General features: G+C 36.4%; 1 protein-coding gene across 27 annotated transcripts in view; it reads left to right on the top strand.

Moving 5' to 3' along the window:
* TENM2 (teneurin transmembrane protein 2) overlaps positions 1-18,760 on the top strand; it is a 1,469,731-nt gene that overhangs the window by 296,773 nt on the left and 1,154,198 nt on the right. Inside the window, exon 3 of one of the 27 annotated variants that reach the window (XM_080555523.1) lies at positions 9,268-9,440. The exons of 25 other annotated variants lie outside the window; for them this stretch is intronic. The gene's annotated coding sequence lies outside the window, so the exon portion shown is untranslated. Of the gene's footprint in view, positions 1-3,327; positions 3,343-9,267; positions 9,441-18,760 lie in introns of those variants that run through there. One more of the 27 variants, XM_080555561.1, reaches the window with a different exon arrangement.

Raw genomic sequence — 18,760 nt, 5'->3', positions numbered from 1 at the left:
CCCTGAGCCTCCTCTTCTCCAGGCTGAACAATCCCAGCTCCCTCAGCCACTCCTCGTAAGACTTGTTCTCCAGACCCCTCACCAGCTTCGTTGCCCTTCTCTGGACTCTCTCGAGCACCTCCATGTCCTTCTTGTAGCAAGGGGCCCAAAACTGAACACAGTACTCGAGGTGCGGCCAGTAGGTAAATAACAGCAGAAAAGTAGATAATGCTGTTCTAAAATGCTGTATAAGAAAAGACTAGTGGATCTTAATGGACTTTGAGTTAAAAAGGGTTAAAAAGGACATAATTTGTCTAGGAGATACAAAGAGCATACAGGTGAAATTAAACAAAAGAACATGCTGACCCACCTCATTGTAATGCATTTGCATAAGAATAGATATTTGGCTTACTGTAATTAGTAAAACCTCGTTTTCTTTCTTCTCCGTGTCTTGTAAAACACCCGGTGTCCACTAGTTGGTTTCAACCTATGTTGGACCCAAGCTGCTTTTCTGTCATTATAGCTTTGAAATTGTTTGGGGAAGACAGCCACTGTGTGAATGTAATTACTTTTAACAGAAGTTGCATAGAGGAAAGTGGAAGAAACCCAACTGTGGCAAACAGAACATTTGGTAATGTGATATAAATTCCTACCCATCCCCTGATAGGTAGGTCATAAAATGCCTACAGCAAATTCAGTGCCACTCTAATCCTAAACTTGCTAACAGTGCCCAAGAGTTAGTGAAAAAGTTAGCCTTTATTGCAATCAGCAGGTGTCAGTGACTCAGATAATAGCAGTGCTCCTAATGGCAAAAACAAATGAAGAAAAATTAAACAAAAAAAAAAATACAGTGAAGCACTGTGAGTGGATCTAGTTGCTGTGCCATAGCAATTTTTGTTTGTAAGAAAATATAAAAACGCACTTTCATTCTGAGCTGAGGGAGAAAAATATTAATTCAGGCAAGGTACTGCAGGTATTTCATTTTCCTGTTGAGGACTGGAGAACTTGCAGAGACCCTTATAACTGTTAGGGTCAAGTTAATGTAATCTGTGACCACTTTCCCATAAGATTGATGGAAGAAATCATCAGAATTCTATTTTCTTGTCTCAGATAAATTTTTCGTTTCCTTCTAAAAAATATTTTTTTCCCCATGTGTATCCAAGGTATTTGCAATACAGTTATCCAAATTATTCCTCACCAAAACACACAAACTTCAAAAAATGAGATAACTTTGTACAGCACTGCCAGATACTGTTAGTCAAGCAGGTAAGGTACAGCAATGAAAAGTATTTCTCTAGACGATTCAGAATACTTTCTGAAAGTTGTCTACTTTGCCTTAATGTTTATTTATCCACATTATTTACTACTGTATGTAATAAATAGTGACAATTTAACAGACTTGGACTACTCAAGATATGATTAACCACTTAATCACTGGAAGCCCAAAGACAACTTAAAAGTATACTCTCTCTCTCTATATATTTTTTTTTTCCTAGTCCAGCCATTAATAGGAAAATTATAGAAAATTATAAAGTTTAGTAGATAAAGCTGTACCAATTTTGTGAGTTCATAGCTTCAAGGGGACTGCTCAGGAGTTAAAGATTCACGGTAGGAATTTTATTGTCAGGATATTTGAGAATTTTGATTTAATACAGAGTTGAGAGAGCTTGCTGAAAACAGTGAGAGCTAAATTCTAAGAATTATGCAAGTTATCTTTAAAAGCAGAATATGGCATTGGAAAGTAAGCTGCAAGTCATCACAAAAATTCGAGAGCAACTTCTCCCTCTGAAAGCAGGGAGTTGTTGGATTGTTATTGATTTTTGTTCAGAAAAAAAAATAAGTTTTGGCATTTGTAGTATCTAATGTGATGCCTTAGTCCAGTTCAAGTTGTTAAGTTTTGCTATTACAGAAGTAATAAGTCAGAAAAACATTAATGATTGAATTAATCCCTTTCATTTTTCCACGTGAAAAAATTTTCCTTTTCAGAGATTTTTATATGCTCAAGGGACATATAAAAATTCATTTCTAGAAATAGATTTCCATAGAACTTTTTCTCATTTCTTTGGCTACTCTTTTATCATTTCTACAATTTATATTTTAGACTTGGTCATGTAAAGACCAGATACACATTTTAAGAAACTGTATAGTCTGCAAGGTCTGCAAGTGAATCTGTCTGTATGCAAACAGAAAACCATGCAGAAGTCAGTATAGCATATTAAGGACAACATAAGGGATGTGAGAATTTATACAGAGTTTGTCTGAATGCTAATAAATCATGGAATCGCTTTGTTTTCTGACTTCTGAGACTTGCCGCATAGGAAATATTCACTTGAACACAAAGAAGTACCTTGTGCACAATTTTTCATATGCTGGCTTAAACCATTGACATTTGAGTAAAGAGCAGAGATGTCCTCAGTGGCAAAGAAAAGTGAGTTTTCAATGCACGTGCTGCATACTTGTCCTCCCGTCCTTAAATTTGATGATGTTACTATTTTTTGTTGTTGTTGTTTATTTTGCAGACTTTTTCATTTACTTAACTTGTAAAATCATCGTGGTTCAGGCTGAAAAATGTGTGCTCGCACACAGGTATGCATGTGTGTATGTTTGTGGGTGTGATAGTCAGTCTTCTGGGAGCCAAGTTAATTAAAAGCTAGATTAGGCATTTGTACAATGAATTGAGATTTGTACGTTTAGTTACATACTTAAATATATGTCTGTATGTGTAGAAATGTATATATACATCCCACACATATATTTACGAGTATATATGCATAGATGAGAAGTATTTATATATATATCTGTGTCTACATAAATATGCATGTGTGCATGCAAAGATAGTTTTTTTTCTTCCTGAAGTCATGCACTGTATTCATACCTTTACCAGATTCTTTCTCTATGGCACTTTCTAAATTAAATGTGTTTAGGTAAGGAGGAGGATGGTCCTGCCAGACAGTATTTTGAAGTTGAAATGGGAAAGAGCTAATATTCTTCACAGTAGTAGGCACAACCAAGGACCTATCAATGTAGTACTGGAGAGGCAGACAAGGCAGAAACAAGCTTTCATGTGAAATTGAAGTTGTCTAAGAATATCACTGTTGAAATCTTTAACATACTTCTCCTCTACAGAAATTAGGAAAAATGACAATCCTATCTTTTTCCTTTCCATTTCAGTGACAAAAAATTTCTGTAAATTGACTTTGCTACAAGTCAGCCATCTTACTTTTGGAACCTAGAATGCTGTTTGTCATGTTGGCCTACCACCCTGTGGCGTGACAACAAACAAATAAAATCTCCCAGAGAGGATGCCAGTAATCATGGTGGGATACTGTTCCTCTTTCCTTGGCAAGGGCCAGCCTCTTAGAGGTAAGGCCGTTATTTCTCATTAGTGCAGAAAATGCTCTGTAGAGCATGCAAGTTGAAAAGGCCAGGAGAACATTCTAGGAACACAAAACACAGAGCCCAGAGGCAGGTTCATGTCAGCTGCTGGTGCACTATACTTCGTGCTCCACTGAGATCTGCCAGGAATTGAAGTAGTACCTTTGAAGAGGAATTGTGCTGTGCACTATCCATCTTTAGAATTTGCACATCACAAGGAGCTGGGAGACCCCTTGTTAAGTGTGGTAAATGTAAAACAGTAGGTTCCAGCCCAATTTATATTTTGTGCTAATGAAGAAGTTGCTTTCCTTCTGCAGTTAAAGAAAATAAACTAGAAAGAAAACAGATTAAAATGTACCTGTTTGGCAACAATGTAAAAATATTTGTATACCGCACTTATACACACCTATAAGCATTTCTCTGATAATTTCTGTATATTTGGAAATGGAGATTAATTTAGAAGTATGTAAGGAACACCTTTTTATAACATTTCTTATGGAAAAAATCCTTCTGTTGATGATTGTAATCACATTAATCCTCTTCCATGTATTTCATTTGCTCAACACAAATGAAGAACTGGCTGAATTCTAAGGCTGTTTCAGATTTGACAGTATTCCACAGAGTAGAGGAAAACAAGCAGCAATCTCAAGGAAGCACACTTGTCATCCCTCCCATCACAGGAAAGATTGTACAGTAAACTTATTCTCTTTTCCTTGCAGTCAATTTTCACATTCTGTGCAGAACTCTCACACAGGCTCAGTATTTCAATTTTCTCCAAGCATATTTCATGCTGTTGTAATTCTAATTAACTGCATTTTTATTAAAATACCAAATAATTCTTGGTTTTGTTAATTAATTTTGGCATTTTTACTTCTACGTCTATCTTTCAACCTTTCTTGCATATTTTAGTTTGCAACTGATATAGTTCTACATTATATATATGTAAAACAACACACACTTTATTATTATTATTATTATTATTATTATTATTATTATTATTATTATTATTATTTTGCTTTTCTTCCATGCTTTGAAGATTTCATTTAAAGGATACAACCCTAAATTTATTTTTTCTTCCTTTTCTTTCCTCATTAATGATTACTAAGGAGTAATGGTTCTTTTTAGAGCTGTTACAGGAATTATTAATATAAAGATTTGAATGATGATTTATGTGAACAGTACTTTGATATTACTATTCATTCTCCTTGTTCAAGTTATTGTTCATGCTGGTAGAATACTTCTGACCTGTATTCTCAGGAAACCTCTGCAACAATTTTACTGGAAATCTTGTTTCCTCGTAGAGGTAGTATTTTGCAAATATGGAAGTGTCACCTAGAACAAAGAAACTGGCACATTAATCTCCTGGGTCATGCAGCTTGAGCCCAACCAGGCAGTGATTTATTGGAATCCCATTGTTTATGATGCATCAGAAGGCTTGACAAGAGCTGCTCAGCTGTGGGTGTTAAAGTCTTCCTGCCTATCATGTTGGCACTGACTTTGAGTTAAGTATGTAGATTTCTTTCATGCTAAACGAACAGAATACTCAGGAGTGAGAGGTTAGGAATTCTTTTAATCAGCAAAATAATACCATAAGTTCTATCTAATTTTTAGTGCTTTATATACAGTTTATTTCCCCATTGTTTGCTAGTACACAAAATGAACAACAGAATTAATTTCTTTCAACAGAAACATTTCTTTTAAAGAGCACATTTCTATTCTTTCCACCACCCTCCAGCACCTGGTTGTTTTCTTTTGAGTCCTGAAAGCCAAGATGTTAAAGCTTAGAAAGCCAAGAAGTGGTACAAGTGCAAGAATTAACCTCACGTGTTGTCTTTCCCAAGGAGGCTGAATGATCATTTGTCAAGTTTTCTTAGCAAGAGGGAAAAAAGAAAAAAAAAAGTTACTGTTCAGCAGAGAGGAGAAACTGCTGTGTTGCAAATGTTTTGAGTAAACAAATGACAAGTAAACATATGGCTTTATGGATGCTGTCTTCCTGTTCCCTACCTTGGGTTTTGATAGGTGAGAGGAAAGTATAGCAAACAGTAATTTATTCTCTGAGATGAGTCAAGTCTTAACTAATGAAAACTCCTAGTACAGCATATTTGTAAGCAAGATATTGGTAAGGCTGGAAAGACCCTTGTTATCTTCAACCTTTCCCTATGAAAAATATACACAATTGATCATACTGGGTACTCATCTTCTTTTCATGTTGAATAATAGTAAATTAAATACAATGTAGAGTTCTAAATAAACTAAATAAAATGTAGAAGAAGAAATAGGTTATCTTATGTTAGAATATTTTATTTCGTCATTGTGGCAATGTAATTGAATTTAAAAGTTTAAGGTCAGTGACTTTTGTATTGTTAAATGGTCTTTAATTTAAAAGGAATGAAACTTAGGTTTTCTTAACAAGGTTGGTTCAGATTGTATCAATTGCCATGAAAAGCCACGTGCAATTGCTCATTTTTGCTATACATGTTCAGGTGATTGATTTGAAGCAAATGGAAAATTAAGTCTAGAAAAGTAAAGTGCTCCCTTAAAATGTCTTGTAACTCACTTGTGTGTCCTGAGCTAGTGCAGCATGTTTTATGCTTTACAACATGATTTGATTTCCTGTAACTGGGCATGAAAAATGCATTTGGACAGCCACAGTTCCGTACTGGGGCAGAGGCTTGCAGAGCATATTTAGTTCTGTTCTTACAGTTCAAGTTTTTCCTACTTCTTTCATTGATAAACTCTCTGTCCTCTGCTGAAATATGGAGGACACAGCACTCTCTGTGCGATTCTCTGCTAGTCTGTGAGAAATAGAGACCCTCTGGAAATGTTATCTGACTTTTTCTTTTGATATAAGTGTGTTTCTGCACACTTGTATCAGCTGCGGGACTGAACTGGGAACATAAGTGGTGTCTGTTGAGATGGGGCAGAGAACTGGAGTTGTCAGAAGATGGAGAGCGGCTACGGCCTCCCCAGGAGTCCCACAGCCTGAACTTTCTCCACTGTATTTGCTAAAGAGCAGGATCCCATGGCATGATCAATATGCTTCCAAACAGAGGAATGGGAGGAACTCACCTTTTTCATCGATGTCTGACCTAGCTTATCTTGCTTACTTTTGACAAATGTGCAAATTCTGTGAGAAAGAATGAAAAAAACATAGAGTGAACTCGGCATAAATAGGAAATGGGCGGAAAGGATTGGATGGTTGTAGCTTCTTTGAAAAAATAAATGAAAGAGAAAAATTTGCAAAAAAAAAATATTTTAAATTTTAGCAGTATTTTAACTGTTTAGCAGAGGATAGTAGCAGATGACTAGGGAAAGGCTGTTGGAAATAGGGTGGACAAGAAGTGATTTTTCAGGTGTATTTTCTGTTTCTAAGAGCCATTAGTTTAGGTAATTTCTGTCATTTTTAAGCTGCCCATAATGGTAATGCTCTTTAATTGTTTACCTTCCCTGCTTTTGAGCTAGATGACTTCACAAACTCCTGTGACAATGAGTCCATAGTTCAATTACACAGTGATATGGAGCTTCCTTGGTTTAGCCTCCTCCAGCCTCAGCCCTTCCCGAAATGACCCCTTTTTCTTGTGTCATAAGTAACAATAACAGATCTTCTCTGCTCACTTTTTTTGGTTATGTGCTTTGATACCTACCCCACACCCATGTTCCTCAGTCATCTCCTCTCCAAACTGAGTTGTCTGTTTTGTCTTTCTTTATCTGAGGTGCTTTTACATTTTTGTATTAATCAATGCTGAATTTCATTGTCCATTTTATCACTTGCTTAAACCTTTCAGAGATTTTTAATAAATATGTGGCACAACTTCTAACACTCATGATTTTTATATTTTTCAATGAACATACTCATTTTTTTCTGCTAGTTCTTACCAATTTATCTGAAATGTAAGTCAACCTTAACAGTCTGTAATTAACCAAGTACTTTCCAGAGCTCTTTTAGAAATGAGTGTCATATTTGTTGCCTTTCATTTCTCCAGTACTTAGGCAAATTTATATGATAGGTAAGTAGCAGTGTGAAAAAAGCAGAACAGTGTTTCAGCAGCTCCTTCAACCCCACATGTTGTTCTGGGTAGCAAAGCAAGGATCAGCAGCCGCACCTCGTTTAGCTCTGTAGAAGCATCAGGGAGACAGACCCCTGGCCCTGTTGACACCAGTGGAAGATTAAGTAACAGTTCAAAAGGCTCATCTAGTCCATCTTCAGTATTTCAGCAATGCCAAAGCAAATGCCAAGTCAGAGTGTACAAACAAGGAAAGGATATGAATTTCCTTCTCTTACCTTCCCATTCACAGCTCAGTAATTCTGAGTTCAATTCAAATCAGTTTTTACCTACATAATGATCCGTAACAGCTTTCTATGTCATATAACAGTGCAATCTTCCCTTGAACCAATGCAAACTTTTAGGCTTCACAATATCTTTGATGAAGAAGCTCCTTAGTTTTAACTCTATGCTTCACGAAGGACACCACTGTTTGTCTTATACTTGGCACAGACAACTTCCATTTGATCCCTTCTAGAGCTGGTACTAGGAGAAACAGTGTGTGTAGTTTATCCCTAGCCATCGTCCCAGTGACAGGCCTGATTTTATGGACCTTTATTATATCCTTCCTTAGACAGACAGAGCAGTCCTAGCTCACATAGTTTTTACTTTTACAGAAGCTGTTCCATAACTTCTGATCCTACCCTGGAGATTGTCAGTGTAAATCTAGATTGGGAAGTGGCAGCTGTGTGAGGGGAAATAAGAATATATTTCTCTACTATTTTCTTTAATGGATTTGCAAAAGAGAGATTTGTATATTCTTCGTCAATTGAGTAAGAGTGGAAATGTTTGAGTTCCAGCTCTTACCATGTGATTTACTTCTTCAGAGATTTATCTGCATAAGTGTAATAATATTTTGATAATATTGCTTTAATATTATGATGATGATAATAGCATGGCTATAACGATGATGATATGGCTATAATAATAGTGAATGTAAAGACATATTGTGAGATGTAGTAGGTTAATGCTTGTTAAGCCCATAGAAGATCTGAAATGGAGGACATGAGATTTGCAAAGGGCTTTTTTTTTTTTTTTTTTATTCTTGTTGTTATGGTATAAAAATGGGATAGCCACTGTGTATGTATGTGAGGCAGGGAACACAGCATTTTAACAGTACTTATTATGTTCATTGTATAGATATTCTCACATTCAAAGAGTATATATATATAGTCAACCTTTAAAATATTTATTTCCTGGGGTAGTTCATAAGTGAATATAAATATTATGTTTTTATATTGGTCCCTCATTTGTTACATTGCGAAATCCTGACATCCCTCAGCAAAACTCCTAATTTCTATTTAAAAGCTGCCCAATAAACATAGTTCTCTTTCAGATTTGTTCAGGGGAAAAAGGCGTCTGCACCTCACTGAATCAGAGCTGCATTCACCATTTCATAAATGACAAATTCAATGAGAATAATTCAGTGAAATGTTTTAGCATGACCACAGTAGTGATACTTAGATATACTAGCTTTATTCATTAACCCACGACAATCCTGAGCCCTTTTTTCTCATCTCAGAAGGAAACAGCACATTGTTTTCATAAATTGTGTTAAGCAAATAAATCAGAACTGATAAATAGATAGCAACTCCTAGTGTCAACCACTGTTTGAATAGATCAAAAACCCCACCTTTTGCAATATGTCACTTTCTGAGGATTTTACAGAAATACAGGTGTCACTGCCTGAGTTCCGATTAGGAAACTTAACCTGTCGAGTACCTGATTTAAAAGAAACAACAAACTCTTCCTTTGTCCTACAACCTGCATTTTCATGTAGCTTTATATTATTTTTTCAATCAATAAAACTTGAGAGCAGTGCTTACTTGTTGAGATCTGAGGTTAAGTTCCAGACACCTTTTCCAAACAGAATTCTACAAAAGGCTCCCTGATGACAGCTATTGATTAAGGCTGCAGTGCTCTTCTCTGTTACAAGACATTGAGGCAAGAAGTGTGTTAACTACGTAGAAGTGCTGTCAGAGAGTTATCCTGAGAGGAAGGGCAACACCTGGAAATGGTGAACCCACAAGAACAGAGAGCGAGGTAGGTAACTTGTCTCTTATTAGGAGCAATACGGAAAGATATAAAGTTGAAATAGTTGTTGAATATGATTCTTGTACAAGTAGTCACTCTAGCAGGAACAGCAGATGATGGAGTAATAGTAGCAAAGCAGTAATGGAGCAGATCTAGTTCTGTGTGGAGGGATGGCACAAGTCAGCTTAGCTGTGTGACTGTGTTTGTGCTGTACGATACTGGAGCAGGTCGCTAACACTCCTCCTTTTTGCTTAGGTCATGTAATGGGATCATACCTGTAATCTCAATTCACGTTATCCATGCCACTCTACTAATGCTGTTAGAGGAATGTCCTTGAAGTTGCTTGATATGATTACTTGGCTGGACTCTTAACCGTATCTAGCTTGTCTGATCAAAGAGCTCAACACACAGGCCTGAGAATGCCAGTCATTAGTGTAACAGCCAGCCAAGAAGAGATGTGAAGACTTAAAGGGAGTGGAACTAAATCACCCTTAGACTTTCCATTAAATCCTTTTAATTCATAGTTTGCTGTCTTTTGTCCAGCACAGACATTCTTCCAATGATTATTGACTGCATTTTAGGGTCCTTCCTTGCAGGATCTTCTGGGTCTCAGCTGCTGTATTTCTTCAAATCAGGTCATGGCTATTTTCTTCCCTGATTGAATTGGTTTAACAGGCAGGATGCTTTCTTAGAAGGTAACTTCTGTATGTGCTTCTTTGCAGCTTTTCTCTTAGAAGTTGTTTTCCATATTTTCTTGAAAAAACTTGCTATCTTTTCCATTTCTCCACCTCCTAGCAGGAGGGCCCTTTCTCTTGGCTCCAGGACATTTCTTTATGACCAACTCACAGAGCATCTTTGGCTTTTCTGTTTTACTTTCCAGTGCCACCAAAAAAAAATAATATATATATATATATATATTCCTTTGTGCATTTTTCCCAAAGAGACATAAGAAAACAAACACTATGAAGCTCAGGAATTGGTGGTTCTTCCATAACCATCTCTGCCTCTGCTGTCATGCCCGGAGGGCAAAGAACTGCCCTCTGCCTTTTTATGTTTGTTTTTGTACCTTTTCGGAATCTCTAGGAGAGATTATGAAGCCAAATATAAAAACAGGGAGTTTTTTTTTTTTCCGGAATAATCAAATGACTGGGTATTGATTATGCTCACCATTTGAAACTATTTGACAAAAATTATACAAGCTAGCAAAAGTGAATTGGTCTCCAACTATTCATCTGCCAAATATTTTCTCATTTATTCTCTTGATTTGTTTTAGTAGCACTAGCACTAAGCATCTAGATTAGCTCTTGAAAAAAAAAAAAAAAAAGACTCTCTTGACCTCCTTCTAAATGCAGTTCTTTTCCAAAAGCAGAAATGGGCAAATCCATGTGGATAAAGAGACAGAGTAAGAAAAGAACCCCAAGGAGATTTTGACCCTGTAATCTTTGATATTGCAGCCCAGCATGTTAACATTAGTCCACTACACCACATTATGCAAAAGTGTGAGTTTAAAGGCCACTGAACTCTACAGATTTTCGCAGTCTTTCACAGTTACAGAAACACCTGTTCTAAATGTATTTGTGCTGATGGGTCTATAGCCATCACGGTGTTCCTTAAAGATTGACCTTCAGTACCTGAGCTACCCAGTGTAAATGCAATGAGGGCAATAATTTGTATCTGCCTTCATGTTAAACAGATATTTATGCTGAAAAATGGACCAGCTTTGTATCTTGTGACAAAACATTTCCAATGTACACCTCGTTTCTGAGAAGAGCATCTCACATGCTAGCTAAAAAGACTGGGTTCAGTTTCTGTAGGCTGGTGAGTGAATAATTGTGAGCAAGTGTACGCACCAACACAAACCAGTCAAACCAGCATGCTCCTATTATATATCATATGTTTTACTTTGTGGTTTGTTTTTCCTGTATATACAATGTCTGTCTTGGCAGCACTACAAAACACAGTGTATGTATCTATGCAAAGCACATGAATGGCCTCAATATCACTTTTCTCACAAGGATTTTTTAAAAATATTTTTCGCATTGAATCTCCTCTAACTTTACAATAGCATCAGCAATTTGCTATAAAGATACTTCAGGGAAGGGAAAGTAGATTGTTAATACTAGTGTATAACCTGCCATCTGGACACACTTAACACATGGTGAGATGTAAGGATTCAACCATTTGTGGAATTTGATCCCAGAGCTCACTTTCAGTCAGGTAATGTCATGTCTAGACAGGCACAGCTGTTGTACGTACATCATGTAGTTTGTTGAATTTATGGCCTGATTGTGCTAGGATAATTCTGTATTGGGATTAGTGCAAAACCACAGTGCTTTGCTAGGTGAATTGGTGACATCTGAGTTCAAAGGAGCATGATACATGCCAGTGTCCCCAGTGCATGGAAGCATACATAACAGCTTCATGAAAATAGTATAATTCCCTTGACTTAGATCATTTTCAAAGGTACACAATGGAAAATTAATATTACCTATCACCTACCCTTTGTTTGGGTTGTGCTACAGAACCCTCAGTTACATTTCCAGAGTTCTCCACAAAATAAATAGCAATTCTGGTGGTGATCCTTCAGGTATGTTGCAGACAGCTGTTGACATTTCTTACTCCTTCTGCTTATGTTGTGCCTTTCTGCCCAGGCAGCATACACTTTTCCTTCACCAGCTTTAGCATATATGGTCCTTAACATATTACTGGAATCTTATCTAATATAGACAGCTTCAAAGGGTAAATAGTGGCAGACTGCTGTGAAAAAAAAATAATATATATATCTATGTACATTCTGATGTCTATTTTACTGGAACAGTTTCTTCTGTTTAAATGAACAGTTATGTTTATGGAGGCAACCATACTTACCGTACTCAAATTTCTCGGCAAATTCACCATGTGTCGTGAAAACGTCTTTGAGTGGGTCTTTTTCCTATTCAGACACATCCAGATTCTTTCTTTGTTGTTTTTCCTTTACATAAAACTGTAACTCTTCTCTAAGTATTGTCTTAGATCCAAGTTCTTGGAATGTCCACGCAGTAAGCAAATACAGCCGTGGAAATACTAACTATAATGACTTTGCCAGGCACCTTCACTGATCAGTGTATAGCTATCCTTTTGTGATACTTAAGCATATGTCAGCAGTGAGCAGAACAATGTATTAGTTAGTATAGCATCTCTCATATTAACTGTATCCTGAGTCTTCCTGCTGAGCCTACATATTAAATATGAACACCATAACACTCCATTCATATTTTACATATGCATGCGTGTATTGGCGTTGAACAATTGAAGAATATGTTTTGAAAACACTCCCTGAAAAACTTCCAGATGCAGAATTAAGATTTTATACGGTGGGGCTGTGGTGTGAAAGCTTTATTTGTGTTGCTGTGCTATAGAAAAAAAGACAGAGAGCAAGGGCACTCTCTCTGCAGTTTGAAAAGAGATAGTAAAAGGGACTGTAAAAGGTGAGTGAAGGTAAACCAGACAGTTTTTCTTCTCCATTGGCAGATGGCACTAAAAACATTTCAGTCAGTTAAGTCCATGCGTCAACATGGTTTTGTTCTGAGAGTAGTAATCCTCCAGAGCCTACCATCTGTTCCTTTCACTAACATATGCACCATGAGGTAGGTATGGACATTTTTTAGGGAAAGATGATGGCATCCATTTCCGGAACAGGGATGCTGTTCACCACAACTGGGGATATTGAAATGTGCTAAAAATTCAATGCTCACCATGTCACAGATAGCATCTCTGTTATGCATCCTGGAGCTGAGGAAGGAGAGCTGTCTATTGCTTGGCCATTTCATTGATCCCCAAAGGCTGGATGTTGCCTAGAATATGCCACTCAAAAGTTGGCATTTAAAGTGTAAATTTAACATTTGTCAAAAATTGCAGTCTATATGTGATATCTTTCTTTGGAATATGTTACTTCTAAAAATTTTTTACCTAATGCTAAAATATCCTCAGTTACCTCTAAAAATGTCAAGCGTATCTTCCTTTTTATTACTGAAGCTGTAAGAAGACCTAAGGACAGCCTCATGCATTTCTGCAAAATAGTAGTATTGAACCTTCCTTATTTCTCTGTTGAAGACAACATACCTTTTTCTTGCAACATAACTTTTCTTGCTTTTGGTCTGTAAACTAGGAGAGTTTTGTACTTAAAATATCAAGACCTACATGAGCTCAATAGCAACTGGAACATGATTTTGAAAACTGAAATGGGGATGCATATTTCAAATGTTATTTGGAGTGATGCTGACTGATCTGCAGTCAAACACCAGGAAAAAACTTCTCTCAAACTCCTGAAAAATTAGTATATTTGGCCTTTTTTATAGTTGTTTCAGATTTTACGGCTAGTCATGCTGTCTTGCCCCCCCCCCAGGATATTAAATAATAACAGTCTTGAGGCAGCAAGGAGAAGAACTAATTGTTTTTCTCCTTCTATTTTACTACTGCTGCTATAATTGGAAGCTATCTCCTTATAATTGCATCTGTAGTGAATAGTAATTATAATTCTTATAATTTTTTTTTTCTTACAGATTTTTCCCTGATAAAATAACATTTCATACGATATCTTGTCTGACTTGACAAGACAAAGAAATGCACAAGTCAGTATATTAACATTGTTTTTGTGGTGTTCTTATATACAAAACCTGATTCTCTGTAGCTAACACTAAACTTGTGGCCTGATCAATAAAATGGAGTAAGGTAACAGCTGGAGAAAACGAACCATGAATCAGAGAGCAGAGTTTTATTTTAATCCTTCATTAGTCTGTACATAGAGTGCTGAACATAGAATTTGAGTGCTATGACTAAGTATAGCTTTGAAATTAATTTAGGTCAAACTGAGTCACTTAAAAGGTCCAGGAAAGCAAGTTTGCCAGCTTGTAGTCAAATCAAACAGTCACACTATTTTAAATCAGTTTTGTTGCATCATCATGTTGGCATTGTGAAGAAAAAGATCAAATATTTTATCAACACATTTCATCTATATAGTGGAACATGGTGAAGAGATTCCTTAGCTTAGTATAGAGTGAAAGTGTTTTATTCCAGGTAAGAGTGAAAGCTCATCTCATCTCTTTTCTAACAGTTCAGTTTTGTTACTAGACAATGTTAATTTCATTTGTAAAATGAGATTATTCTAGGATTATAGTGCATAACATGAGAGAGACAAAAAAAAACATTCAAAATGACTGTGAAGTTTTATTGGAAACAATAAATTCGTAACCAAGAGGCTCTTATGTGCCCTTTCATGAGCTAAGAAAATGCTGATAGCTTTAGCAAATAACAAAGCAAAGTTGGAGTAAAATTTTTTAAACTTAACTTGGGCTGCAGATATTCATTAAATAATTTATTACTGTATGCTAGTATATTACGAGTATATTTTTTAACATTCATTTGTAGCTCTAAACAACAGCATAAAGATAAGCTTGCAGCATCCAGTTGAGTGGAAGCTGGTTATTTTTTAAATCATCCTTCTGACCTAATTTTTAAACTAGACAGCAGGAGTACCTGTAGCTGAAAATACATGGGGAAAGCATCTGCAATACACAATAAACTCCATAGGCACGTTCAGTATAGATTGTGACTGATCATAGTGACAGAATCTAGAGTCTAGTCTCACTGCACTTCCTGCTATATTGTTGCTCAGACTGTAGCTAGTATATGTGGCTTTTATTCTTTTTCTCTCCAACAGTTTGACTGTCGGATGTTCCAGAAATCTTCTCTTATTATTATTTTTCGGCTCAGACCCAGGATTGTACACAGAGCATTTCTTAAGACCTTGAAAAACCTAATTTCCTCAGACACATACCTTTTGGTATGATTAATGTAATCAAAACTTTATTTTATTAGTATGGTGCACTAAAGGTATATATAATGTGTCCGACATTTTCATAACAAAACACAGACCATGTGTGTAGAAAATTGCATTATAAATCAACTTACCTATATACTTTTTTTCCCCCTTGGATAAACAAAAGCAATTGTCATATGCAAAACTTTAATTGAGAGGAAGCTACTTTGGCATTCTGTCCACAAAAGAGAAAATATATGAAGGTACAAAACTTCACTTGTCTTACTTCCATTTTTGAAATGGTGTAATTTAACCCGCCTGTGAAAACTCTAGCTATATATTTCCAAAGCTCTATTTATGGTATCTATAGATGTGTAGATAACTTTCCACTTCTAGGAAGAAATTTAGTATGCCAAGATGTAGTCATTAGGGAGTTTTTAATAGTGAGTTATAAAACCCTCAGGAACAGGGTTTTATGCCAACACAACCTTAACTAAAGCAGTACAAAAGACAAGGATGCAATATAGTTAAAACAATAGAAGTCCAGAATATCATTACCTAACCAGGTCCCCTGGACAAGTTTTCTGGTTTTTAGCTTTACAGATTTAACAGCATCAACTGTAGATTTTTTTTTTGGTTTGTTTTGTTTTGTTTTCTTGTTTGTTTGTTTTCTTAATTGTCTTTTTTTTTTTTTTAACAGATGTATTAGAAAGAAAGAGATTTATAAAACTGCAGCAGAGGACAAAATAGCAGAGAAATGATTGAAGATGTGTATTTGATTTGGTTTGGTTTACAAGGATTACTTAGGCTATATGAAAATCCATGAAGGTCATAATGACATTTATGTCATTCTAAAACTGATATGTGCTATTTTTTATTCCCTTTATACGCTGAACATTAAACGTACTATTGAATTAAAAAATAGTTGTATTCAGCTTTTAGTGCAGAACAAACTTCTACGGAGATATATTATCCAGAGTCTAAATTCATACCTTTTTGAGTTAAATAACATTTTCAACTTAGATGAAATTTGACTAGAATTAAAAACACATAGCTACTGCACGTAATTGTAATTTTTGTAAAAAGCAAACAAACAAACAAAAACATTTATAGGGGAGCTGTGACCACAGTTTTGTTGTTGTTGTTTGTTGTTGTTGTTGTTGTTGTTGCTGTTTGTTTCTGTTTTTGTTTTAATTTTGAAGAGTCCTCTTTTGCTCTCAGTAATGACTGAAATTTGTTTTAGGCACATTGAGATTACAAATTCATAAATATATCATAAATAGCTATTTCATTATAGCTTTCAGTAAGTATCTGTTTTTTAGTAGTCAGGCATCTTGTCAAAGAAGCTCCAGGATAATATGAGTTGTATTCTTAAATCACCAAAATTTGAAAACGATCAGAGTTTTAGCAAACAAATGATGTGTTCTTTTTGTGTTTTGCATTCACATTTTTGTCTCCTTCCCTATTTTTCAACTGCAAACTGAGGAGAGAAAAAAGAAGTTGAGATTAATCAAATTCCAACTCAGAACTGTGGGCAACAGGGAAAATACAGTACTTTGTATATGCAAGGTACTTTAAAGACTAGGACCTGTTTCATAAACCCTTTTCTCATGCTTTAATTTATACTTACATGTTCTTCTGACTTTATTTTTCCAGTTATTTTATATTAATAGAGTCCTTGTCACTTTTTTTTTTTAAGTGATTGCCAGATCTCCAGATATTAATAGATTAAGTTTGTTCTAATTCTTTAATCCTTGTTCTTTAAATAAGTGGAAATGAAGGTTTACAACTCTTGCTCACCAGATGGCCTTTGTATTATATGCCTTTGATCATCACAGACCAATAGTCCCTGATGTCTTAGTTATAGCAGTCTCACAAGAGCCTGAACACATATGCACAACTTTGCAGATATTAGTAATTATACTTAATTTCAAATATTACAGTGGTACCTACTTGCTTCTGAAAGTCAGAATAAATATAAATATTTTGCACTGCTTTGTAATGTGAGAAAACTTGATCCATATCATCTAGAGCTGTGCTTGTGGATCAAGAGCAATATTTAGGTCCAAGTATCATTTGTATCATGGGAACAAGAGTTAGAGGTCACACCATTGTTGTTCATGGTGTTCAGTATATTTGCATTTTAGACAAAGTAAAGATAAACACAGAAAATATCTTCTTAGCTTGGGGAAAAAAAAGTATGAAGTAACTCAAAAACTGAAATAGCTGAAAATCAAGATGAACTTAGTAAGAAGGATCATATTGCTTATGCTGTTTGGCTCAACGCTATTAAGATAGTTTTGGTGTTTTTCCCAGCAATTAGATGACTTTGCTAAAATACATTCCAAAATATTTATGTAAAAGAAGCACACATAACATGGAATGTATTTATTAACTGTCTTTTAACTTCAAAGGTTTTTATTTTTACATAATGTTATCAGTAGAAGATGTTTTACAAAAAGCCCTGAGTTCTGTCTCCTGAGCAGATTGAGTACATCTTCAGTAAATTGGCAGATGGCACCAAGCTGGGCAGGAACGTTTATCTGTTGAGGGTAGGAAGGCTCTGTAGAGGGAACTAGGGAGCTAGACAGCTGGGATTGATGTGCTGTGTCCAATCGCATGATAGTCAACATGGCTAAATGCTGGGTGCTGCACTTGGGTTATAACAACCCCACGCAGTGAGATAGGCTTGGGAAAGAGTGACTAGAAAGTTGCCTGGCAGAAAAGGACCTGGGGGTGTTGGCTGACAGCCGGCTGAGCCAGCAGTGTGCCTAGGTGACCAAGAATGACAACAGCATCCTTGCTTGTATCAGAAGTAATGTGGCCTGCAGGCCTAGAGAAGTGCTTGTCCCCCTGTGCTCGCTCTGGTAAGCCCATGCCTCGAGTACTGTGTGGGGCTTTGGGCCCCTCATGACAAGAGGATTCAGAGAAGAGCAATGAGGCTGGTGCAGGGACTAGAAAACAAGGCCTGTGAGGAGCAGCTGAGGGAGCCGGGGCTGCTCAGTCTGGAGAAGAGGAGGCTGAGGGGAGACTTCATCGATCCCTACAACTGCTTGACAGGAGGCTGCAGCGAGGTACGTGGGCCTCTTGTCTCAAGTGACAAGTGATAGGATGTGAGGCAATGGCCTCAAGTTGTGCCAGGGAAGGTTTAGATTGGATATCTGGAAGAATTTCTTCATGGAAAGTGTGGCTAGGCATTGGAACAGGCCACCCAGGGAGGTGATGGTGTCCCCGTCCCTGGAGGTGTTTAAAAGACATGAAGATGTGGTGCTTGGGACATGGTTTAGTGGTGAACATGGTTTAGTGGTGGACTTGTAGCGTGAGGTGGGTGGTTGGACTTGATGTTCTTAAAGGCCTTTTCCAGCCTAAGTGATTCTGTGATTCTATAAAAATAGTCATTGGAGCTGATCAACAGTTTGTACAATTCATAAAAAGTAACTCTTCGTTTGGTGTGCCTCAAAATGTAATCCCACAGTAATCCTGTAATTCCTTTCAACAATATGAAAACCTCACAAAATATAACATATATAAC

Source organism: Anser brachyrhynchus (genome assembly GCF_964034855.1).
Source record: "Anser brachyrhynchus genome assembly, chromosome: 14".
NCBI classification, from domain to species: Eukaryota; Metazoa; Chordata; class Aves; order Anseriformes; family Anatidae; genus Anser; species Anser brachyrhynchus.
Note: the sequence above shows the minus strand (reverse complement) of the source record. Positions and strands in the feature narration are given on the sequence as shown.